At 40.3% G+C, this 25,924-nt stretch overlaps 1 protein-coding gene across 4 annotated transcripts in view; it reads left to right on the top strand.

The window, feature by feature from the left end:
• AGAP1 (ArfGAP with GTPase domain, ankyrin repeat and PH domain 1) overlaps positions 1-25,924 on the top strand; it is a 334,749-nt gene that overhangs the window by 168,337 nt on the left and 140,488 nt on the right. The window lies entirely within an intron of this gene.

Here is a 25,924-nt window from a genome sequence, read left to right as displayed (position 1 = left end):
AAATGGACAGAGATTATAGTGTATAAGATTTCAGTGCATCAGAGATAGCGTCCATAAGAAGTTAGAAATGCACTGGATTTCTGCAAGAACAGTTTTTTTTTTTTTTAATCGAACAACTAGAAAAAACTATTTCAGTGGCATTTAAAACTGAACTTCACAGAGAATTTAAAACTACCCTTGCATGGGAACTCCACCCACACTATAAGGGATAAATGCTTGTTTTTGTGTAGGGTATCATAAAAAAAAGTAGCTTTACTTAAAGTGGAACTCTTAGATTGTAAGCTCCAAGGGGCAGGGCCTTCCTAACCCTCTTGTATTGAACTGTATTGTTGCTGTATTGTCTTCCGTTATATTGTAAAGCGCTGAGCAAACTGTTGGCGCTATATAAATCCTCTATAATAATAATAGTCAGCAAATTAAGTCCTGATCACTTCAGGCTGGACCCTTTTGTAGGTATCGCTGAGTAAAACATTAAAAATAAGTGGCTATACTGTCCAGTTACTTTCTCACCCTGCTCTGCACATGTTCAGTGGGTCTCTATTTTAGGCCCTGTGCCGAATTTGTAGATGCTGATCCGCTGACAGCCTAAAGGTTTAATGCTGCTCTGGGCTTCAGCAAAATGGCAGCCTCAAGCAAGAAGAAATAGCAACAATGCTGGAGGCAATTTATAGTAGCATAATTATTAATAATGTGGAATGTATGTTCCTTGCTAAAGACCATTATTTTTTATCAAGTTGTCATGGGTATAGTTCCGCTTGAACTTGTCTCTCACTCTCCGTGCTGCCATCACTCTTCTCTCCGTGTTGTGGGTGGGCCATCGTCATCCTCACCTGCAACTCAGGATTTATGGTCCTGTATTTTTTGTGATGATGTCTGAGTACCTGCAACTGGCGAAGCATCAAAAAGAAGCAGCTCGGGGTGGGGGTGGGGTGGGGAACGGTCACACAGAGAAGAGGAAGCCTCTGGGTTGTGGGATACGGTAAGGAACACTGCTTTTTTATGAAGCTCCAGACAAATACCGGCAGTTAAAGGTAAATTTGAATTTTTCCTGGGATTCAGCTTTAATAGACCAAAAGAGAGGCAATAATAAATTTGTTATTAACACAAACTGCCATGTAATCAGAATGTTTATAGCACAATTATGGGGGATTATACAATATATGGAGTGTGAGAAAGATCATATAGTCGGGCTTCAGGCCACCATTGTCCGTATGTCAAGGGATCCACTGGATTAGTACGCTTAAAATGATTGTTACCCCTCACTTTGAAAAACAAGCCATTCAGTTTAAAATAGAAAAGAAAGGCAAAACATTTGTGTATAGATATAAATAACTATTTACCCCCCCCTCCCTTTTTTTTTTTCTTTAAGTGATCTCATTCCCTCTGTTCTTAGCTGCATAAGAGCTAGGGGAGGAAAACATCACACTTATCTTCCCAGTGAAAAGCTGTGCAGGGTGTGAGTGTCAGAACAAGTCTGATCTTTCGAAGAGAACTGACCACAGGTTGTTATCCTGCTTAGCGTGGTCAATTTTTAATAGGAAAGCAGGGGGACACCAGGGATTTTACATAAAGGAAGCAATACAAGGAGAACAAGATACTTTTTCATACAAGTACATGGTACAGCAGGCGCATATCAGAAATATAAAAAGTTGTTTACATATTCTTTATTGACAACTTCATCTTTGTTAAGTTGTATTTTTCTTAATTCCATCATCTAGTAATATACAAGTACATACCTCTAGCAGCCCTCAAAATTTCCACTCGCTGCTCACATTTGGCGAGTGGAAATAAGATGGGGGCGAGTCACTTGGCTTTCTATCTTGGTGGGCCAGAAGACTCTCTCTGCAGGCAGGATGGGGGGTCAGTCTGAGCACTGGTTGTGGTGAGCTGTCATTGAGCAACCTGGTGCCGGGACTGCCCATCTCTCCTGATAGGAGAATGTGGAGCCAAACCCCGTCCCTCTCTCTGCTTCTTTCTTACGACTCCACCCCCTTCTGACTTTACTCATATTCCAGCTGCTGTCGGTAAATACAGAAAACGTGCAGCTTGTGTATCCTGCTGTGTGCCCTATACCGTGCTGTGTACCTTGCTGTGTGCCCTGTACTCTGCTGTGTGCCCTGTACCATTATCAGTGAGGCTGTGAGGTGCTTGTCAGTGGGGGAAGGAGAGCAGTAATTGGGTGCAGGGTCTGTCAGTGGGGAACTGAAGGAGGATATAGTACTGGAGGAGAACGTAGGATGGAGGAGATGGGATTGTAGGAGGAGGACTTGGGATGGAGGATATAGTACTGAAGGAGGACATGGATGGAGGAGATGGGTTTGTAGGAGGAGGAGGACTTGGGATGGAGGAGATACTACTGGAGAAGGACGTGGGATGGAGGAGATGGGATTGGCAGAGGAGTAGGACTTGGGATGGATGAGATGTTTACATTGCTTTATGTTAATATAAAGTTGCTGTTAATATTTTTGTAACTTTATTCTGCATAAAACATTTAACAGTGCCATTTCATGAGATAATTGGGTTGGGTGGGTGAACTGGTGGTGAGTAACTCTTAAGGCATGGCTAGTAGCTCAGGACTTGAAATTTTGAGCCCTGCCTTTAGCCCTGATGTTCACAATGTGGCCCTACCTGGCACTGCACACAGCCATCAGAAAGTAAACCTCCATCCAACTCTTTTTCACACTGCACTTGTGATCCATGGCCAGATCACACATGCACAGTGTGAAGAGTAGCTGGCCAGAGGTTTTTTCCTTAAGGCTGTGCCACAGCAAACATCAATGAATCTGGACTGAACTAAATGCATTACTGAGTGGGCTGCACTCAGTGGGGTGGGGTGATTAAAGGACAGCTTCACCAAAGGTGAGCTACTCTGTAATGAATATTAAATTGCAAAAAAAAATCTGTGCCTGCAAAGGAAGAGTGTAAATACCTCTCCTGTGCCCACACTTCTGACACCCACTCCTGAAGGTTTTAATCTCCTCTGCCCTTGCTGCACTCAGTGGTTCCTCTGGCCAAGGCCACCTCTCTACAGGACACAGTAAAGATGTGGAGGTTGGTAGAAGGAACCACTGAGCTCATTAGTGGACACAGGCGATTGACCTTCCTGAAAGTTTCAGTTCTCAGAAGAATTTGGGGGACAAATCTCATTCAACATAGCGACATTTAGCTTTGTGGGCGGTAGGAGAGTTAAATATTTTCACTCTCTTTTTAGGCTCTATGCACACTAGTTTTTTTAAGCTCCTAGAAGCTGTTAATAGCATATTTTTTGTTGCTCCTAGCAGCTCAAGTGTTCTCCTATGTGTCCATACACACTGCTTTAGGTTATTAGCGGTTTTTGAGCTTTACCTTCTGGGAGCAGCAAAAAAAATATTTTTTTGTAGAGTTTTTTTTTTTAAAGCATTTTTCCAGCAGAAAAAAATGCTGTACGCTCCTAAAAGCTCTTAAACGCTACTAACAGCTTTTTTCTAGCTTTTTCTCTTTTTATTTTCTACATGTATTGTAAAATGCTAATAAAATGCTAACACTCCTAAACGCTACTTAAAAAATGCTATTACCAGCGTTTTGTTATCTAGCATTTTTTTTTCAATGTTTTTGAGCTTAAAAAAAACCCTTGTGTCCATGGAGCGTTACCAAGGCGGCTTTTTGGCTAATTTGTTTTTCACAACAGGATCACTTTTATTTGATGTTCTGTTGATCTGAGTTGAGGTACAGTTCAATTAAAGGGGCAATTCCCCTAAAAGAGATTTCAGTTATAGGAGCTGCGTGTTCACAGGCTTTTAATCTCTTGAAGGTCAACAGTAAGATCTCTCCATGTTACTTCCAACCATCCTTGGGAGCCCACTTTTGGAATCTTTCCATTCCTCTTGTTGCATAATGAAAAATAGTGAGTGAGCGGAACCCAGTTGTACTGACTGCAGCAGGAATGCAGACCCAGGAACATGTGCAGAGACCCCCTGAGAGTGTGCAGCCTGACCCCTTTAACTATGTGGGGTTTATTTACCATAGCTGGTTTACTCAGAGTCTCTGTATAGAAACCAATCAGCTTCCAAGTTTTATTGCGAACGCTTAATTGAACAAGCTGAGGTTAGAAGCTGACTGGCTACCATGCACAGCTGCACCAGATTCTGAGTGAACCAGGTTTAGTAAATAACCCCCCGTGTGCCTTACAATCTGACTTACCCTAAATAACGTATGAACATAGTTAATCGGGCACCAGGAGGTTTTTTTTTCTACAAACACCTTGTAGTTCACATTCATTTTGTATAATCACATCATGACTAATGATATTTTCTTCTGAATTTGGTGTACCTAGGCTGCGTCTCAAATTCATTTATATGCTTTTCAGTTGTTGTCAGGATGTGTGATGATTATAGCATTGAATGGCATCTGCTCATGTAAATGTACACGGTTTTCCTGTGTTTGATGTTTGAAATTTAAGTCGACTAACACATTGTTACACTTGAATTGTCCCACTTATTATGTCACTTTACTTGTACATTGTGATGAAACTGAATACAAATTATAAAAAAAAAGGCGCAAATTTCCACTTACTTCAGTGGTGCTTTGTAGATGACCATTCTAAGGCCATTTGACCTGCTTTGCATTGTGTTTTTAAGATGTGTTTGCATTGCAGGCAAATCAGGTCATACACAGCCTTTTACTATGTCTTGCGTTCCAAAGCATGTTCCTAATTATCAGTGTTTTGAAAGCAAAAAGCAACATTTAACAACAATGCTTTATTACAATGCTTTATTCCTGTTGATCAGACTGTTCAAATACCCCCTATTTCACCTAACATGCTCATATAGTGTATTTCAGACCATCTCACAATAGGCAGCAGTGTACAGGACTGCCATTTCTCCAGTCTGTCAGAGACCTGCAAGTTGACCACATTTTTCCACAAAGTTAAAGCAGAAATCCACTGAATCTGAGCCCCGCAAAACAAAAATGCTATTATATTAATTGCATTGACAATTAATATTTAAAGCAAACTCGCCCATCCTTCTATGTCTCCGTGCTCTATTTTGCTGAGAAATCACTTTGAAAAACATTCCCTTTGCATTTCTGGCCATGGCAATCTTAAGTAAGGGTAGATGATTTAAGTAGCATTTACTTCCTGGAATTCATCTACCCTTAGGTCAGGCATGCAGGCAGGAGCTGAGAAAACCCCTCCTTCCCTCCTAAAGACTCCTGGGATGTATGACATCATTTGCCTAGGCCTGGAAACCAGAAAGTATCTGAAGAAATTTAGAAAAAAAAATATTTTTATCCACTTCAATACCAGGTACTTATACCCCCTTCCTGCCCAGGCCAATTTTCTGCTTTCAGCGCTGTCGCATTTTGACATTTTTGCGCGGTCATGCAACACTGTACCCTTATGAAATTTTTATAATTTTTTTCACACAAATAGAGCTTTCTTTTGGTGGTATTTAATCACCACTGAGTTTTTTATTTTTTGCTAAATAAAACAAAAAACATTTGAAACTTTTGAAAAAAAATGCACTTTTCTTCATTTCTGTTATAAAAATATGCAAACAAATAACATTTCTTCATAAATTTAGGTCAAAATGTATTCTGCTAGATTTCTTTGTAGAAAATAATAATTGAATTTTTACTATTTTATTTTACAGCACACTGTGACCAAAGAAATACAATGTTACCATAGTAACATTGAACTACTCTGGACAAGTGATCAGGATTTCTTTTTTTAACACATTATGATTGCTAATACCAATGTATTTAATTGATATTTGCAATCATTGTTACTGAATGAAATGGATTTTTGTTGTGATTAGCTGTGATTGGGCAAAGCTGATCACATGATACAGATTATTATTATTACACAGTATTTATATAGCGCCAATAGTTTGCTCAGCGCTGTACATTATAGTGGGAGACAGTACAGTAACAATACAATGCGATACACGAGGGGTTCGAGGGCCCTGCTCCTTGGAGCTTACAATCTAGATGGTCTGTGATTGGCTTTGTCTGTATCATGTGACTTCCTTGACCAGTCACAGCTAACAACATAATTGTATACAATGGATGGCATGACAGGAAGCCATCCATTGTATACAATTGACATTTGATCTGCTGTGATTGGTCACAGCGGTCACATGACCCTGGCAACGGACCGGTGTAATGATATGTCATTGGCTGTATCCTGCGGACACAGCTGGTGACAGATTGTGCCGCGGCCGCGTGTGCAGCTCATTTTGACAGGACGTCATATGATGCCCAGTTACAACAGAGAGTGTCCCGCGTCAATCTGCTATAGGCCGGGCAGGAAAGTGTTAAAACAAGTAGGTATGATGAACTTTCCTATCTATTTACTAATAAGGATTAAAAATTGTCATTGTTGATCGAGAGAGCGAAGGTCTGCTTTAAGTGTTTCCAGTGTTCAAAGATATAGTTTCCTATAACTATTAGAAGTCACATACCTATTCTGACACTGCTCTGATTCCCATGATTCACCTTTGGGAATATGCTGCATGTTCCACCTGTTTTAGGGTGGAACATGCTACATGTTCCCATTCCTGCAGCTGCTTCCCTATCTGAGCCCTCTCTCTGAGAGCAGGCGGGGATTTTTTCCCTGTACCTGCTGTTACTATTTGAAAACAGAGGAGCAGTGCATGGCTGCTCCCACTTGGCCGCATCATTCATTCACAGAGTTTGGTGAATGAATGAACTACAAGTACAGACATCCTTTGCGGCTGTTGGCTTGTAGTTCTCAATGAACTCCCAGGACACTGTTGAGCTCTCCAGGTAGTTTGATTCTTCCTGTCTTTGTGAAACTGCCTGCCCATACGATGTACAGGCAAACAGCTTACACTGACAGTCTGTAGGAATCCCACATGACACCCGCGGTCTACTGATTGTGGGTTCAATGGTTTCCAGGCACCTACAAAAAAAAATAGTAAATGCACATTTTTTTTTACCTGCAAAAAAAAAGTGCATTTATTATTTTTTTTAAAAAAGTGAACTTCTTCTTAACCCCCCGTGGCGGTAGTTTGGGGTTAACTTTCAGTACCAGAAGGGAACAATTGAGTACTGTCCGTGATACTTCTTTTTTTATTTGCACTAACATACAATTTTGAGGACAAGCTTTCGGGGTATGTCCCCTTCTTCAAAGTCCAAGTAGTACTATACTATATAGTACTGCTTGGACTTTGAAGAAGGGGACATACCCCGAAAGCTTGTCCTCAAAATTGTATGTTAGTACAAATAAAAAAAGTATCACGGACAGTACTCAATTGCTTCTGTCGCAATTGCACTAATACGGCTACAATCACCTCAAGCAGTACCAGAAGGGGTAACCCCCGAGCAACACTTGGGATTACACTGCAGCGTTGCTCTGGGATCCCTCGAGAACTTACCTTGTCATGCGGTCCCGCGATGTCCCCCCTGAAGTGTCCCCGGCCTTGTCCTCTGGCCGATGCCGACATCCGTCTTCCGGGTTCCGTTCCTTACGAGCATCGGGACGTACAGGAGACTGAACTGGCGGGAATTTCAAAAAGGTAAAAATTTTACATTCACTCAATAAGCTCCAAGGAGCAGGGCCCTCAAACCCCTTGTGTATTGTATTGTTACTGTATTGTCTCAAGTACTGTCTCCCACTATAATGTACAGCGCTGAGCAAACTTTTTGGCGCCATATACTGTATAATAATAATACACTAAAATCTGATAGTATTACATTACTGTATCAAACCATTTCACATACATTTTGTCCCAAGTGCTTTGTCCTGTGCCCTGCCTTCATTTTTACCGTTCTTTCTGCCTGGAAACTGAGAAACGTCCATGGCATTTTAGGTCAAAAGCAGTTTTAGACCAGCTAGAGAACAGCGATAGTAAATTAGAACTACTTGCAGAATTGAGTGATAATGATTCGTGGGGAAATTCGTCATCAGACACCGAAAACGATTTTGTGACTGAGCTCAGCCATGTGCGAACTTGGCGCTCTATTTCAAATTTCAGTGTTTTTGGTTTGGTTGCATTTTTGAATAAAATTTATCATTATTATATTATAATTTTTTATGATTATTTATTATATTAGAATTTATGATTTCGTGTTTCAAATTGTAACATACCCGGGATGTTTACTAGACTCTTGTGCGAACAGATTTCAGTGAGTTATTCCTAAGAATTACAGGACTACAATAAAAAAACTACATATTTCCATTGAAAACAATGTATTGCTTTGAGCACAGAAATACTGACATAATCTGACCGCTAGGGAGGTTAAATGATACAGCCTACCTATGCACCACAGTCCCAGGTTGATCTCAGCATAAATTAAATTAGATGTAATGATTGAATAACATTTAGGGCCACTTCATACCTGAACCATACAGGAACACTGTCTACATTCCTGTGCTATTCAGTGTGGTGCAATTTTCAGCCCATTCATTAGAAATGTCTGAAATCGCACCAGATTGCACCAAAAGTAGCGCCTGCACCACTTTTAAAAACTGCACTGCACTGGATCACATAATACTACGGTACTATACAATCCGGTGCAGACAAATGCACTACATTTGTGATCTGCGTTTGCTGTGTCATTAGGAATACATTGACATCCACAGCAGATTGCACACCTAGTGTATTTTGAGCGCAGTGCGGGAAACACACAATCCAAGCGCATTCTGGTGTGAACGAGCCCTTAGTTTGCAAACATTTTTTTTCTTTTTTAATGAAATATTTTTCACCTTTTTTCATCTTTGGTTGCATCTCAGTGCTGCTCATCCCTTGCAACCTCTCTGCAGCCACCTCCTGTCTACATCCTTCCATTCCAGTGATGGTTGCGTGGCATGTTTTAGGACATAATGAGTGTTAGGCTTCATGTACACGGGACGTTTGGAAAACACTTCTGAACGATGGAAACTGACTGCTGGAAAACGTAGGTTAAAAAAAGTCTGTTTAGCCGCGTTTGCATACCGCGTTTATGCGTGCTTGCATTTAGAAGCGTTTTTTAAAGATAACCTAAGGAGACCTTCCAGGATGCTCAGAATTCACTGAAAAACCGTAAATAATTTACTATTTCAGACATTTTGAGAGGAATAGAGAGAGCAGAAGCAGAGAGAGCAGTATGTGTTGAGATGACTTGTCTTTTCTGGTTGTATTCACTATGGATCCCATCGTGAGCATAATGCAGCACGTTCTACCATTTTTTCCTTCACACAAAACTTGGAACTGGCTGCGCTGGTGTAATAAGTCCATTTGAATACATGGAAAATGCTGTGCATGCATTTCTGATGAAAAAAGGCTCTGGAAAGCATCTGGATATGGAAGAGTTAGAAAAAAAAAAAACCCGCTTCTAAATGCAAATACTTATAAACGCGGTTAGCTGCATTTACAACCGTTTGGCATTTGAAACGCTGATAAAATCTACTCCTGAACGCAAATTTGGTGCGTTCAAAAAAACGACTAAACTCAACTGCCTGTAAACGACATAGTGTACATGGACACATAGGAAAACATTAGGGTGAGTACAGGGGCTGCTGAAAAAAACACAGAAAAGCTCCTAAATGTGAGTTTATCAGCTGCAGTGTACATGAGCCCTAAAGAGTCACTTGTATATGGATCAGAAGCTAGCCTGACAATGTAGAAGTGCAGTTGGGGCAGTCAGAGAATTGTCATCCTACAAAAAGAATTCACGAACAAGGAAATGACCAGATACGATTTAAATGAAAGCTGCAGATTCCGAGATAATAAAAATGTCGTGAATATTTAGTGAGATTTCAGTTTACATGTACTTTGTGTTAAAACTGATGTTATTTGCAGATTTTCGGTTCTATCATGTGCACTGTGGTACACAGACAGGAACACCACACCATTCATGGCCTGATGTTATATATTGGCAGAGTGGTGCACACAATGACACACAGTTGTTATGCAGGGATTGCTTCAGCAGGCCTGTGGGTCTCAAGCTGGGAGAAAATGGCTCTTTTAATTGTTGGCCTTGGGAGAGATAAGAAGGGGACAGCAGGAGGGGCAGGTGATGAAGCATTGTGGTAATGGACCCCAGGTTGGAATGATTGTGGACACGGGTGGGTGGTAATGACCTCCCCAAGGTTCCAGTTTCACCTTCTGCTGGGGCTTTAACTGTTCATTATTGCATTATTGTGAGAATAAAGGTGTAACAATATGCAGCAGTCCAGATTAGGATCTAGACATGTGAAAATGCTGTCCTAGCTGTTTAAACAAGAAGATCGAAGTGCTCAGAAGTGTAAGATATAACCATCAGGTGTATCGGCACAGACTATGTGCTGTTTTTCTGTGTACTATCCAATTCATACCTGGATGGAATTATATAATGTGTGTTTCTTTGCCTATTTCTAATATGCAGGTTCAGAATCCACTTTTATATTAAAATGGTCTTTAACCAGTTCCCTTCCGGCATATAAATAAATGAAGGCCAGGCAGGAGCTCTCTCATCCTCCCCAGAATGCGCCACATGGGGGCCTCACGGGACGCACTGCGTTGCGGTCTGACACCCACTGTGTCCATCAGACAGATCACTATACCGGCCCACTGCAGGTACCATGTGATTGCTATGACCAATCATAGCAGATCACATAACAATTGTACACAGTGGATGGCTTTCATTGATGCCATCCATTGTGTACTATTGAGTTGCTTGCTGTAATTGGTTACAGTGATCATATGGTACAGACAGGGCGGCCAGTATGTACCAGGTGGGAGAGCCCTTCATGATCCAGCCAACCCTAAACATCCGGAGAAGGGAGTTCCTCAAAGCAGGCTTCTACACCTGTCCATCCCTTAAAGGGATCTATGGACAGCTGGATCCTGTTTCTACCTGTGAGCTCCTGACAAGCACCACCATACACAGAAGGAGGATTAGCCCGGATTAGGATTTTATCCAATTCCTAAAGGGGACCTCTGCAGTGTTATCTAATGCGTATTTACTTTACGCATCTGGTGAGTGCGTAATTTTACCACACATTTTGGAGCACTATTTGCGGATTCTACAGCCTATTTGCACCTAGACCTGCACAGACTGTCACTTTATTAGCATACTCACGAACTTTATTATTGTATTTCTGTAGCGCTGCACCTATTTATTTATTATGTGTTTCTGAAGGGTTTTTTTTTACTGGTTACCATTGGTGTCGTAGCTGCTTAGTGTAGAGCGCTCGCTTTTTCCACTATATTTTACAGAGCCAATCACAGCCTGTCTGTACCTTGTGATTAGCTGTAGCTAATCACAACAAAACACACTAAATCAGTTTCATTCAGTAAAAATGACTGTTTATAACTGTGAAATTCACTGGTATAAGCAATCATAGTGTGGAAAAAAAGTCACAATGAGCAGTACAATGTTACTATGGTAACATTGTATTGCTCTGGTCACAGTATGTTAAAAAAAAAAATAATTTTTTTTTTTTTTGTTACATACTCACTAGTCAGTGTCCCTGATCATCACCACACCAGTTCTATGATGATGCTGTATTGCACTGGTGACCGTATGTACAAAAAAAAAAATACCTTTCCGTTTCAGTCTGCAGCGCTGTAATTTTCTGTAAAATGCAATGCAATATGGCTACCTGGCGGCATTCTGCACACAACATCATTTCCTGCTTGTGTGATTGGCTCACTGATTTTCCCAGAAGTCTGCACTTAGATACAAGTCAGATTTCAGGCATCCCCTGCAACAAAAATGTCATTATTGGGGAGATACTCATCAATAGGAAATCACGTCTAAAGGGATGCAGACACTGGAATTTTCCACATTAGAGCTCTGCAGGTGCAGCAAAATTCTAATTATAAAACAGATTCACTCTGCACATGGGCACAGACAAACAAACAGGTATTTCTCCAGAATACCAAAAGGTAGGAATCTACAACAAAGTTTGTTAAAATCCGTGCAATGTACACTGAACACCCAGAGGGGAATGATTTTTTTCTTAACAAAAGTGTAGTTTCTCTTTAATTTCTTCATTTTCCAAAAATTGTGACAAAAAACTAAAATTGTGAAAAGAAATTACAACTTTACACCTTGGACTGTCTGCTTTCCAAAAGGGGTCATTTTGGAGGATATTTGTACTGTCCTGACATTTGTGGACCTTAAGAAATTAGATCAGCTGTCAGTACATCAGGGCTGATCAGTTTTCAGATATATATCCCATAGTTTGTGGACTCTATAACTTTCCTACAGACTATTTATTTTATTTATTTCAGGTACTTCTATAGTACCATCAATTTACACAGCGCTTTACATACATATTGTACATCAGTCCCTAACCCTCAAGGAGCGTACTAAATAATATACACTGATTTGGGTTATTTTTACCAAAGAAATTTAGCAGAATACCTTTTGGCCTACATTTATGAAGAAAGATTACTTATTTGCAAAATTTTATAACAGAAATAAGGAAATTTTTTTGTGGTTTTTTTTTTTTTTTTTTCTTCAATTTTCGGTCTTTTTTTTCCATTTATTTAGCAAAAAAATTTTTAAATATAGTGGTGAATAAATACCACCAAAAGATAACTGTATTCACAAAATTACAAAAATGTAGTTTGAGTACAGTGTTGCATGACCGTACAAGTGTCATTCAAAGTGTGACCGTGCTGAAAGCAAAAAATTGGCCTGGGAAGGAAGGGGGTGAAAGTGGTTTGGGGTTCTGATTATTTTTTTATGATCCTGTGTTTGGAAGAAGATAGTTTTAACCATCGTGCTCATTTGGCTGTTTATCCATAATAACCTCAATCACATTCTTTTCTGATGGCCTTTTTTTATTGTTGATTCCCAATGCTGGGCACCTTAGGTTGTCTAAGGCGATCACTTGTACCCATTAGTTTGCGAAATTGTCACATAACTGTGCCAGAAATGTTCAAATCATGCTGTGCGTGGGAGCATTAGGGTCACGGTTGGGCCTCAAGTATTTGCCTTCTTCTGTTTTCCCAAGAAAAGCAGCCAGATCTTCAGTCAAACTTCATTACTGAAACTTTGTTCAAAATATGCTGGTTTCTACTACCATTTAGACCTTTGGATTGCATATTAAAGCAGCACTTGCTTTATTGGGTGTCAGGTGGCACTGGTTGCACAAGTTCTAACTCAGATGCCGCAGGATGTCATATGAATCAGTTTCAAAATAAAGAAAGAACCCATCTTCCACCTCTGCCCATTCTCCTTTCCTTTTCTTCTTTTTCCGCTCTCTCCGCTCACCTCTTCCCTCCTCTGTGTTTCTATTTCCGCAGCCAGCCCAAATTGGAATGTATCTATCATTATTAAAATGTGCATTGTGTGTGTATGTGGAAGGGATGCAGTCACAGGGCAGTGAGATTCTCCTGTCTCTATCCCCTTCTCTTTATTATTGTAAATTACTGCTGAGCTCTGGAGAGGTGAGCGGTTTAGCCAATTAGTGGCATTTGAGTTGGATTTGCTTGTCATTAGCTGTGCTCCTGTGCTGGGCTCTTTGAAGCCGGCTCCTGTGTGATGTCCTCCCAGCGGTGAGATGTTGGTAATGACAGAGGGGTCACTGGGGTGATGTGACCCCGCCACCAACATTCTTTTATTGTTTTTTTTCCTTTTTTTTGTTTCCCAGGTTTAGCAAATAGGACATCGACAATAACAAGTTTCCTTTCTGCACCCAGCATGGGCTTGTGGGAGCCACTGATAGCTCTATTAAAGTGTTCAGCACCCCCTTCCTACACACGGACATAAATATTTCCAACAGAAGGTGGAGGGGGTGTGATTAGGGCACTCTGATTAGCGACAGTGCAACTGGGCTCCATACCATGTGCAGGTTGTACGTATAGCCATCTTGTTTGCAGTAGGTCGTAAATTAACCTCTTCAGTAATGGCTGCAAGTTAATAATCTGCATTGACGCATCCATATTTCTATCAATCATTCCTTTCATTTGTCTGTGTGTGTCACCCTAATGCACTGTTTTGTTTTGTACTTAGATTTTTTTTTTTTTAATGCAGCTCTAGATTTGAATTTATATTGCTTCCATAGGCAAATGTGACTGTAACCTCTACCATTCAGCTTCGTAATTGATAAAAATACACATACAAACAGCCAAAGGGATCCTTCGTAAAGGGCATTTTTTCATAATGTAATCCACACATGGAGAGCATTTATGAAACTGAAAGTCAGGCAGTTTTTTGTGTCACAAAAGTGATCAACCTCTAACATGATTAAAAGAATGCAATAGTGCTTTTCACATAATGTGCACATTTAAAAACTTGAAAATAAATTGAAGCAGGGAACACCCTGGGAGAAATCCTTTAGAAATGTCTGCTGCAATTCCGATACTTTATCCTTGTAACTGAAGTGCATGTTTTTGACATACAGCTCTATTCATACTTCCGTGCTTTAAAATTGTGTGCTCTGCTGTTTTTGATTTGCGTTTTTCAATGTTTCTGCACAAGTGTTCTACACTTTCTTTTATGATCTTTTTTCTTTTAAAAGAAAAACTTATTTCCTTTGTGCAGATACATTTAAACTTTCTACCCTTCCATCTTCTTGGCCTAAAACAGACATTGGTGATCGGGAAATGCAGCAGAACCTATTGCTCTCGTTTTCAGTCATTTTAAGTACTTTGGTAAAAAGAGAAGTATTCCCTGTTTCCATGCAGTTTTTTTGCAACAGGTTATCCAGGTCCAACAGGATTGCTCTACAGGGGTAGATAAGGTAGAATAAATACTCAGCTGTTTCCATTTTTTTGCTGTCAGAATACCCAAACAGTAGCTGCATCTGATGTAGCTGCTTTTTTGGGCCAGCAATTTTCTTTCAGCTCTCTCAAGGTGGGAATACACGATTAGAAAATCAACCAATCGGTCATCCGACGACCGAGAGGCGTTCGTTCATTGGTCGAAATCGTGGCCCACATTAACCAATCTAAATAAATCTTTTGTTGGGCAGTACGTTGTGTTGACATCTTCCATACAAGTGGAAGTGATGCAGTGTGCGTGTGACCTTGTAGCCACGCCCTTCCGGCCAGAACAAGCGATATACACAATTAACAGCAATGAGTATAATATAGTTTATTACATTATCTATATACATAAACAGTGATACATAAAATATAATATGCATCATTTAGGTTTCATTATCTCATTAGGCCAATCTACTTTTAACATTTGGATTTTTCGTTCCGTGTTTACGAAGATTCCTTGGACATAAACATCCGGGTCATCTTCTGTTTCCGCTCATGCGTGATAGCGATTGATAGATTTTTTTTTATGACTGTCATACCAATGCATAGAAAATCAGTCGTACGTATGCGAAACGACAACATTTTTCACTGTTGTTCAACCGTATTTTTTCATTCACAAAATCGTTGTCAATTGAAACATCCTGCTCATCAACGAAGAGAAAATCGTTCAGTGGTTCCGCAAAATGTTTTGTATGGTTTTCTTATGTGTACAGGGCATTAGATTTTTCATTACGAGCTGGTTCAAATTCAAGCAGTGGTATGGCTAGCTTTAGACCAGCCAGATACGGGTTGATTTCTGAATGATTTTTCATTCGAAAATCGGACCTAAGAATAAATTACCAATTTTCGCTCTGTAAGTGGAGCAATGGCACTCTCCGATTCGTGAAAAACGACCGATTTTCTAAATCATTGGTGGCACCATCGGATTACAGAACGAACAACGTTTTCGATTTTCTATCGAAAAATTGTTCGGAATTCAACCCATGTATGGCCTGCTTTAGTCTTTGATTTGATCAAATACACCACAAGGAGTCGTCTGTTTGGGGATTGGACTGTCACAATGAACTGTAATTAGCAAGTATTTGTGTGCAGCTGCTTTGCATCTTTTTCTCTTTAGATTGGTGACCCTGGCAAGTGTTGCGGTGTGCGCCAAAGGAAGAGTGCTTGTTATTTTTATCAGACATGACAGTAGTGATATTCTTTTAAATGGGATTTAAGAGTTAGGTCTTTGACACACTAAGAATCCAGTCACTAGTAATAACACACCAGCAGCAGGAGCACAAGAAAGGACGAGAAAACACCTGGTTTTATGGTGTCACTCCTCACTGGATGAAAAATCAAACATCACTCCCTTGCTGGCGAGGAAGATTTTGCAGCTTTTTAGCTAGCAAAGGAGTGACAGCAATTGTAGAAATTGGTGAATGGTTTCTTGCCTGCTCTTGTAATTCTTTGAGGTGCTGCACACAACAGGATCAATAGTGTGCCAAAGGCCTAATGTTTTACTAATCCAAGCCACAAAACTAGCAACTGCAGCAAGTGGACAGTGCAGAAAAACACTGACACTGACAATTGTTCATGTTTTACATTTTAGGACCTGATTTATGTAGAACCAGCCCATACCACAGCATTTTACAGAGAACATTTAGGCTTTGTGTACACGAGTCTACCCTGACCGCCGGCCACGGGAAACCACAAATCGTGGCCAAAACGCGGTCGGTGGTCAAAATGTTTCTATCCTGAACGCAATTGTTCCACATTCAGGAGAAGGTGGTTTAACCTCGTCTTAACACAGCAGCTCCTAAACTCTGCTAAAAGCCTATATGTACATGGACAAATAGGCTTTTATGGAGTTGAGTTTAGGAGCTTTGGCAAAAAAATGCTAAAAGCTCCTAAACTCGAGTTTAGGAGCTGCTAGTGTACATGAAGCCTTAGACCCCATGTACACGGAACACTTCTGAACGATGGAAACTGACAGCTGGAAAACATAGGTTAAAAAACGCGTGTTTAGCCGTGTTTGCATACCGCGTTTGTGAGTGTTTGCGTTTAGAAGCGTTTTTTAAGATAACCTTAAGAGACCTTCCAAAATGCCCAGAAAGCACTGAAAAACAGTAAAAAAATTAACTATTTCAGACATTTTGAGATAACTAGAGCAGAAGCAGAGAGAGCAGTATTTGTTGAGATTAGTTTTTGTTTTTTGTATTTGTATTGTGGTGCTTGGATGTGTTCCAACTCATTTCTGTGCAGAAATTATTGCAGCAGTGTCTCACATTTTTTTTTTCATGCCAAACCTCGATGTATGGTGTACCAGGTCCATTTGAGTACCAGGAAAATGCTTTGCATGCGTTTTTCATGATAAAAAAGGCTCTGGACAGCATCTGGAAATGGAAGAGTTAAACAAAATTTTCAAACGCAAACACCTATAAATGTGGTTAGCCGTGTTTACAAGGGTTTTGTGTTTGAAACGCTGATAAAATCTACTCCTGAACGCAAGTTTTCTGCGTCCAAAAACCAACCATAAACTCAACTGCCTGTAAACGACATAGTGCACATGGACACATAGGAAAACATTAGGTTGAGTTCAGGGGCTGCTGAAAAAAACGCTGAACAGCTCCTATACGTGAGTTTATCAGTTGCAGTGTACATGAGCCCTTCATCACTCACATGCATTCCTGACCTTGACCTGTATTTACTCTTCAACACAGTCATACAGGCAGAAACATGATGGGGTACTTTTGGCTAGAAGCATATTAGTGACACTAAACCATATTCTTACTCTCCAAAAAAAATTCATAGGTGTCCATTACTTAAAAGTCCTGTAATCTATTTTTCATGAAATTGTTTTGTACTGGTTTTCTGCCTCCTTGTAATATCCTTATTGAACTCCTGAACCTCTCCTTTTCCACTTTAATTGGTTTGGAGCAAGCAGTACATATTTGTTGCAACCATATGCACTGCTCTATGCAAACTACAAGTCCCATAGTCCCTATTCCATCTCAGGCGTAAGCAAGAGAGGGTGGCTACATTCCTAAATACAGTGGGATCATGGAGAACAAACGTAGCCACCCTCTATCAGGGATTCAGGTCACAGCAACAAAAAGAAGGAATTTACAGGAGGCTGAGAGCAACAAAAGGTAGTTTTTCTGAGTCAAGAATACTTGAAAAGATTTTTTAAGCCAGAGTTTAGTGGTACTTTAACCTACCGGAATATCTTGGATTATAGTTAATGTATGTAATAATCTGTAGAGCAAAGTACAGTACGTTTGTGTCCTGCAATTCACTTCTTTTTCTACGTTATTAAAAAACAAACAAACTGGAGCGTTTTCAATAACATAATTCAAAGAATAGTGACATGCAGTAATCTATGGCAACCAACTAGAAAACAGACTTTTTTTTCTTTTTTTTTCAATCCACCCAGTTTGTAAAATCTTGTTTCTTATTGGATGCCATTGGATAAGTTGGCAATAGATAGTTAGTGGTCTCTCCAAAAACATTGGGCTTAAAGTGGTTCTAAAACCTGAAGTTTTTTTTACCCTAAAGGACAGACACAACTGAGTACTGTCCGTGATACTTTTTTTATTTGCACTAACATACAATTTTGAGGACAAGCTTTCGGGGTCCCCTTCTTCAAGGTCCGAGCAGTACTATTACCCTAAAGGATAAGTCCACCTTTGGGAATATGTTACCTGCAGGGACGCACTGGATGCCTATGCTGTCATTTTGCTTTAGCTGGGCGTCACGTGAGGGATGGGCTCCTCCAGGCACACCTGCCCTAACCTATCCATTGATATATGTGCTCCTACTATGGAGGCTTTGGAAATTTTAGAGTTAGGACCACAGTATACAGAGGACCCTTGATGTGGCTGTGGCTTACGCATGTATTTGCAAATGTGTGCTAACAAAACACTCTGTTTTTAATGCAAACTGTTAGGGCCAAATTGGTTGTTTTGTGGGCTGGCTGGTAGATGTGGCTGGGAAATCCTTTTTGTTTTTTTTTGTAGTGATGTGCATTGCCCTTCCATGTGCACCTTGTTGCTAAGGTTGTGTATAGGTTGGGATAGTTGCCATTGTTTTGTGCACACGTTACGTGCTCCACCTGTTTTAGGGTGGAACATGTAACATGTTCCCATTGCTGCAGCCGCCGCCCGCTATCCTCTCTGTGACAGCAGTACAAGGAGAAATTCTCTGTACTAGCTGTCACTTTTGGAAAACAGCGCAGCCATGCCGATCTCTGCCCATACGGCCACATCATTCTCAGAGTTCTGTGAATGATTGAACTACAAGTCCCGACAGCCTTTGCAGCTGTTGGCTTTTAGTTCTCGATGAACTACCACAGCGCTGTGGTAGTTCATTGATTCTTCCTATCACAGTGCATCTGCTTGCCTGTATGAGGTATGAGCACACAGATACACTGACAGGTTTGCAGGATTCCAGCATAGCACTAGCGATCTGCTGATCACTGGTGCAATGCTTTAAAGACTCCAAATAAAAAAAATAGTAAATGCACAGTTTTTTTTAGCTGTAAAAAATGAGCATTTATTATTTTATAAATTTTTGTAAGTGAACTTATCTTTTAATGCATTCTCTGCCATAAAAAAACTTTCAGCATGTGCTCCTCCCCAGCCCCCACCCTAAGTTACATGAGCCCAAATTCGATCCAGCACTGTGCATGAGAGCAGAGGCTCTTGGCTCTCTTCATCTTTATTGGCTCAGAAACAGCAGCGGTAGCCATTGGTTCTCGCTGCTGTCAATCACAGTCTGAGGGGGGTGGGACTAAGTGCCCCCCATAGCAAAGCATCTCTGGAATGCTGGTGGAGTTCTGGGGGAAGAGAAGGTTCGGGACAGCTCTGTGCAAAACCATTACACAGAGCAGGTAAGTATGACGTGATTGTTATTTAAAAAAAAAAAACAAAAAACAAACATTTACAATCACTTGCCTGCCCTTTCTAGCAACACCATTGCTTTCCAAGTTTGCTGTTAGCACTGCTGCCATGCAATTTATGTATACTGACTGTTGACACTTCATTGTATTTGCAGGCTAAATATTACATTACAACATATGTATTACCAATCCACCCGTTTAGTTTATAATAAAATTGTAATCACAAAAATAATTTTTTGGAACAAAAAGTACACAACCTCTCTATTTTATGTATAGTAGTACTGCCCTCCCTTACACAGAAGTTACGGTCCTGAAGAAGCCAGATATATAGGCGAAACACGTTGACTGTTTTCTATATCTCAACCTTACTTTTGGAATCAATATCTATGCTATAGGTGACATGTTAGGTGTCATGTGTTAAGGGGTAGGCGATGTACTATTTTTTTTCCCCCGTTGTGTTAGGTGGTTGTGTATTTTTTTTTCCAAAAAAATTATTTTTATGATTATTTTATGTTAATAAACTGTGATATTTTTATACGATAAATCAAAACAGAAATAAAACGAGCGCTGGACAAAGTAACAGAAAGCGACACGCATGAAAGGCAAACACCAAAAGCCTCCAAAATGCAAATATAAACAGAACATGCAGCGCTATTGGAAATCAATCATACATGTAAAAGTAATACATTATGAAAAGAGTGATGTGGCGACCACCGCTAAGTGATGGCCCATCTAAAACATTCATGGAATGGCATAAATATCTCCAACGAGAGTGTTCTTGTGGTACACAGTGCACAAATTCAAAATGAAGTGGTGAAAAAATTGGTGACTTCCGTGACCATATTCCTTCCACCGAAATGAGTGTAGATTGCACTAACCAGAAAGCGCAATGATATTGCGCATTTGAGTGTTAACCAACTCCTGGTCATCCGTTTACTAAAGCTGAATCCCTGGGAGGGTCATCAGGCTAGCATCAGCTGGGCAAAGTATCCTAACCACAGGATCTCCAGATGTCAGGGAGTGTGCACTCGTCTCACCAGCAGGGGGAGATTAGCCGTTCCCAGTGTGGCCACCAGATGGTCCCCAAGCAAGCCTTAAAAGAGGGGGGGCTCGCAAAAAACAAGCCAGAGCAACAAGAAGATCCAATAGTGTAGTACTTTAATTAGCCACAAGAGTAAAAGAACAAGACAATGAATATGCTACTCACATGATATAGTGAGCAGCTGCATACAGGGAATTCCAAGAATCAACAAAAAAAGAGGCAATGGCTGCCGGCCGTCCACAGGGGCCGTGCGGTGTGACGTCACAGAATATGAGGCAAGTGTGAGGCAACCCCCTAACGCGTTTCGTGCGCTTGCACGTTCTCAAAGGGCCCTGGAGCAACTGCACTTGCAGTGCACAGTGTATTTGCCTTTAGTAAATCAACCCCTCTGTAAACATTCATTCATAGAGGCCTTTTCTAAAAAAAACAAATCTCTGTCACTGGTTGACCTGAAGCACAGGTGGTGCTGAACAGTCAGGTGCCTTAAGTCAATGAGTTGTCATTTTGAGAGGGCTGCTTCACATTTTTTTAGGGTTCCCTCTTGATCGACCTGTGAACAGTGATGCCAGCCTAAGTATGCTTCCAGGTTGGTACCTTTGTGATGACAACTGCACTTTTTAAAATTTTGGGGGGAAAAAGCAGAGAAAATGTTAATGAATCCAGTCTATGGATTTGCCCAATCTGGGCCCAATCTGGGCCACATTGTGGTCTATGTGGGACGGTTCACATAGTTCTACCAACAAACTTCTAAAACATTGTGTATGTCTAACTTAAAGTGGTTGTAAACCCTTACCTATACCCAGTGAAGTGACTGAGATGAAACAAATCATCCTATATAAGTTGTACCTGTTTATTTGCAGCCATTTGTTCTGTACATCCTTGTAAAGGGGTTTTCACAGACTCACAAAGCAGGGGGTGGGAAGCTGCAGTTACACACTGTGCAAGAGCTCTGAGAGCTGATTGGAGGGAAGGGACACACCCCCCTTTAGAGGGACAGAGCTGAGGCTGTCAATCACAATCTGTCCCTCCCCTGTCACCTTTTTTAGTTTTTGGTGTCAGAAAAACCTTTCAGAAGTGATTCATGCTGATAGCTGAAGAACTAGATAGCAGAGAGGCAAGTAAACTAAATACATTCTTTGTTCAGATTTCATGTCTAGGGTTTACAACCAAATTCTAGTGGCCAATCACTGGTAGTTGGTAAGGGATGGCTATTCTAGTGCAGTTTTCAGTTTTGATGTCCTGTTTCTGCATACCTGATATTGTCATTTATGCAGTTTCCAGTCTCCCTGGCTTTTTTATTTATTTCTATGTTATGGAAACTGCAGTTATGGGAGCTGAAACAAAAACAGGTGGGTAAAAACACACAAAACTTATATGTGGAACCAGAAAATTAGGGCAAGATCTTCCTTGTGTAGTACCACAAGACGCTTGCCCACCAGGCTCTGCCAATATCTAGGTATCACTATAGGAGCACAGTCCCTTTAAAATGTCCTGACAGGTAATAGGGATTGACATGTTTTGTCCTGGCAGTTTTTGGCTCATGCCTCTCTCCTCTGTCTCTAATATTGCCAGTGCCTCCCTGCCTCTGGTTAGTCTCAACCCCACTAACCTTTCCTTCTGCAGGCAGAGCTGGATCAATAAATCTTTGCCGGTAAATAATTGCTATTGAGCTGTGTTCCCATGCAGAAGTGTGAGCGCTCTGTTGTGACAGCCTGGAGGGGAACATCTCCCTTCTATATCAATTGCCTGACTTCACACAGGGAAGCACACAGAAGGGGCATTGTCTGCACTCCTTGCTATGCATATCTGACTTGTAAAGTTTTATCTGCCATTGGCGGAGCATTTTCCATGCATGTGAGGGTATCATTTTCAGGGACCTATGCATTAATGTTACTTAATGTGGCAGTCAAGCTTTTTTTAAAAAATAGTAATAAGGCACTACAGCTGTGATTGTGCATAACACAGCATCCCCTTTACCCCTGTCTCTCATATATATTTTTAAAACCCTATAGATATAATTAACCTGCAGTATTCTGATGACCTCTCGGGAGTTACCTCTTCTTCTTTGGGAAGTCTGAACGATGCTCACATCATGACACATGAGCACCACTTAAGCCAGCCATATATGGATTGAAATTCAGCCGGTTAAGCTGGGACTGGCCAAATTTCTGTCCATGTATGGGCAGGCTGGTTGTACACAAGTTCATCAGTTGAAAAAGTCTGTCGGGTTTTTCCTGAATGATCATTGCCACCGCCTATAGCCAACAACACTGTTGTATTCTGATTTTGGGGAAGGTTCCCCGCTGACCGAATACAATACTCTAGTGAGAAGGATTCCCCTATCTACGTTGAATGTTTGGATTGGGGAATCAGATCTTTTTATTTTTTTTTTTTTGTTGTTGTTCAACCAGCTGGTTGAACAGAATAAATGATCAATGTGTGGGCTGTGTTAGTCCTGAAATACTGAAAGCCCAGCCTGCATGATGATGTGCCCCCAAGAGACGTGTATGGCATTCTGCTTGAAGGGGACTGAGGAGGAAGCTAGGGACAGCACTGGAGTATGGGGGGCGTAAGTAAATCTTAGGCACTTTCTTTTTTCAATACGAAATACAGGTTGATACATGAAGTAAAAAAAAATTATATCCTGGGGTTCCACTTTTAAGGTATTAAATTATTATTTTTAACAGTTCAGTATATTGTTTAAAGTAATATGCCTTATTACTGCCATCAAAACAGCCTTTCATTTTCTTTTTTTTTCCATTTTATGCTTTGGTAATCAACACTTCAGTTAGTTTTGCCTTCTAAATTTTTAACATTTTGTTATTTATATTGAAATATGATGAAATGGAAGTTGAGATAAAATTTTTTGTTCCTTGGGTTTCCTTATTAAGTGAATATGCGCTATTATTTAAAGCTTCCAAGTCTTTGTGATAATCTATCCATAAGACAGCACTGGTTCCTTTTTATGGAAATGGTTTTCATACAGTATAAGTCTGATTTATGAAAACTAAGCACAAAAAGTGACAACAAAAGTGGTATTAAATACAAATACAAACATTTAATATATTCCAGTTTACCAATCCTTACCAGTGGCTGCATTAGTTTTCTTTTTTTAGGCTTTCTTTCCTATATTTTCACCTGTTGATCCAGCCAGTAAGTCTGTTATTTTTCAACGTCCTTTGTTTAGACCAAACTATTCAACAAAAGTGGCAGTGGTCAGAGTGTAGAGACAAACCATTTAACACTGACAGAAGGGCTTACAACTGGGATGCTTTTATTCATGTAGGTAAAACCTTTATCCCAATAAGAAAAAAAAGATACTATTGCTATAACTACTTAAAAATGGTTAGCTTGAGTTCGGCTTTAATTTGTTAGTCACTTACGTAAAGTCCATCTAAATCTGCTAGTGCATTAAGCACTACTCTCTCCCTGTATTCACAATGCTGTTGTCTAAAGGTGTCTCTCTTGTTCCTCCAGTGGAGTGGAGACACCCTAAACCAGGAAGTGTGTTACTGGCTGGATCACTAGGTGAAAATAAAGGGCAAAAATCCTATAAAGAAAACAAATGCAGCCACCACATGTAAGATTTGTAAGATGCAATATATAAAATGTTTGGTTTTTTTTAGCTTAATACTGCTTTGAGTTCTCCATTTTACTTGCAATTAGCAACATGACATTCAGGCTGCATTCACACTGCACAATTTTGGATTGCAGGCAGAATCGCTACAATTCTAAATTGCACTGCAATCATGGCAAAATGCAACACCTCAAACGTGGTGCTGTTTTGCCGCAATTGAATCGTGGCAAATCGCATTGCGTGAAGCTTGACACCCAAAAAGGAGCAGGAGCTTCTTTGGGCAACAAGCTTTGAATGATGTTGTGTGCTGCGCGATTGTCACATGGCAGTCACAGAAATACCGCACCACATTTTGAGGTTCCATTAAAAATGAATGGCACTTAAACACAAATGTTGCGTTTTGCCACGATTGCAGTGCATTTTGGAACCGTGGGTAGAATCGAAGCGATTCAGCTCATAATTTAAAAACACAAAGTGTGAATGCAGCCTCATTCTTTTTTCCAATGTTTACACATCAACCCCTTGCAACACAAACAAAGTTAACATTACAGTTTATCATTTGTTTTTCTGCCATTACAGTAAAAACAATATAATGATTTTCATCTGATTTATTTTGCTAATGTTTTTTAATTTAAACAGATTGGGAAAGAATTTCTAAAGTAGATTTTTTTAAAAGTAGAACTATAGCCAAAACTTTTTCATTTTGGATAGAGCAAGGTGGGGTTATAACCCCTGTCAGATTTTTTTCTTACCACCTGTGTCCTGTTTCAAGCATTTAACTTCCCGTCCCATAGTCAAACAGGAGGTGAGAAGAAATCTCTACAAATTAAGGGAATCCCTTGGGGACCCCCCAGGTCACCAGAATTAGTGTCCCCATCGGAAGATTTCCCTTCTATTACTTTTCTGGGAACAACCCAAAATTTCTTTACTTTCAATGATAATGGTAAAATGGACAAAGAGAGAGGGTGAATCTCCTTAACGGGAGCACAGGCTGCAATAGAAACTGCCAGGGGTTCTAATCCCTCTTCACTCCATCCAAAGCTTAAAAGAAAAATGTGCCTTGAGATACAGTTCACACGTGTGGTGTGAAACAGTTTGCAAAACGCAGTGCGATTGGCTGAATCAGATTGCATGGTTTTTTACACCCATCTGATTCCAGTGCGGGGAAAAAAAAGGTGCAATTAGAGCCATATAAAATCACTGGCTCTAAATGCACTGCAAAGAATCGCATGTGATATGAACAGGAATGTGGTGTGATTCCTGTCTGAATCACATGCGGTTTCCCTCACCACAATAGTGTGAAACAGCACTTAGTTGTACTTTAAACACTTGTTTCTTCATTCATTGTTGTGTCTCTGTATTGCTAATCTGGAGCCTATTTGCATCCACTTCATGTCTACGTGCATGCAGTCCAGTGATGGCTGCCTGGCATTTCTCAAGGCCATATCCTACGGAGCAGTAGTGGACCATCTCTGTGTGCTGAAATGGCAACTTCTTCTCCTTCAGAAGCCTTTGACAAGGTGATAATGCAGGAGTACAGCTGGGGAAGTTAATGCTTTTTTACCCTATAACAGGTAGTGCCTGAGCAAAGACCTTCATGGCATTATCACCAGGTCTTATTTCAATGAAAGCTATACATATAAAATGTTGAAAATTAGGTTTGACATTTCATTTACATGTTAGAAATGTTTGCAATTTTAGTGATTGTTTACTTTGCCGTAAAGTTAAATAACAAGATGTAA

This window comes from Staurois parvus, unplaced genomic scaffold (assembly GCF_062004578.1).
Source record: "Staurois parvus isolate SC_StPar_1 unplaced genomic scaffold, SC_StPar_1.0 ptg000113l, whole genome shotgun sequence".
Taxonomy (NCBI): domain Eukaryota; kingdom Metazoa; phylum Chordata; class Amphibia; order Anura; family Ranidae; genus Staurois; species Staurois parvus.
This window is presented reverse-complemented; position numbering and strand designations above follow the sequence as displayed.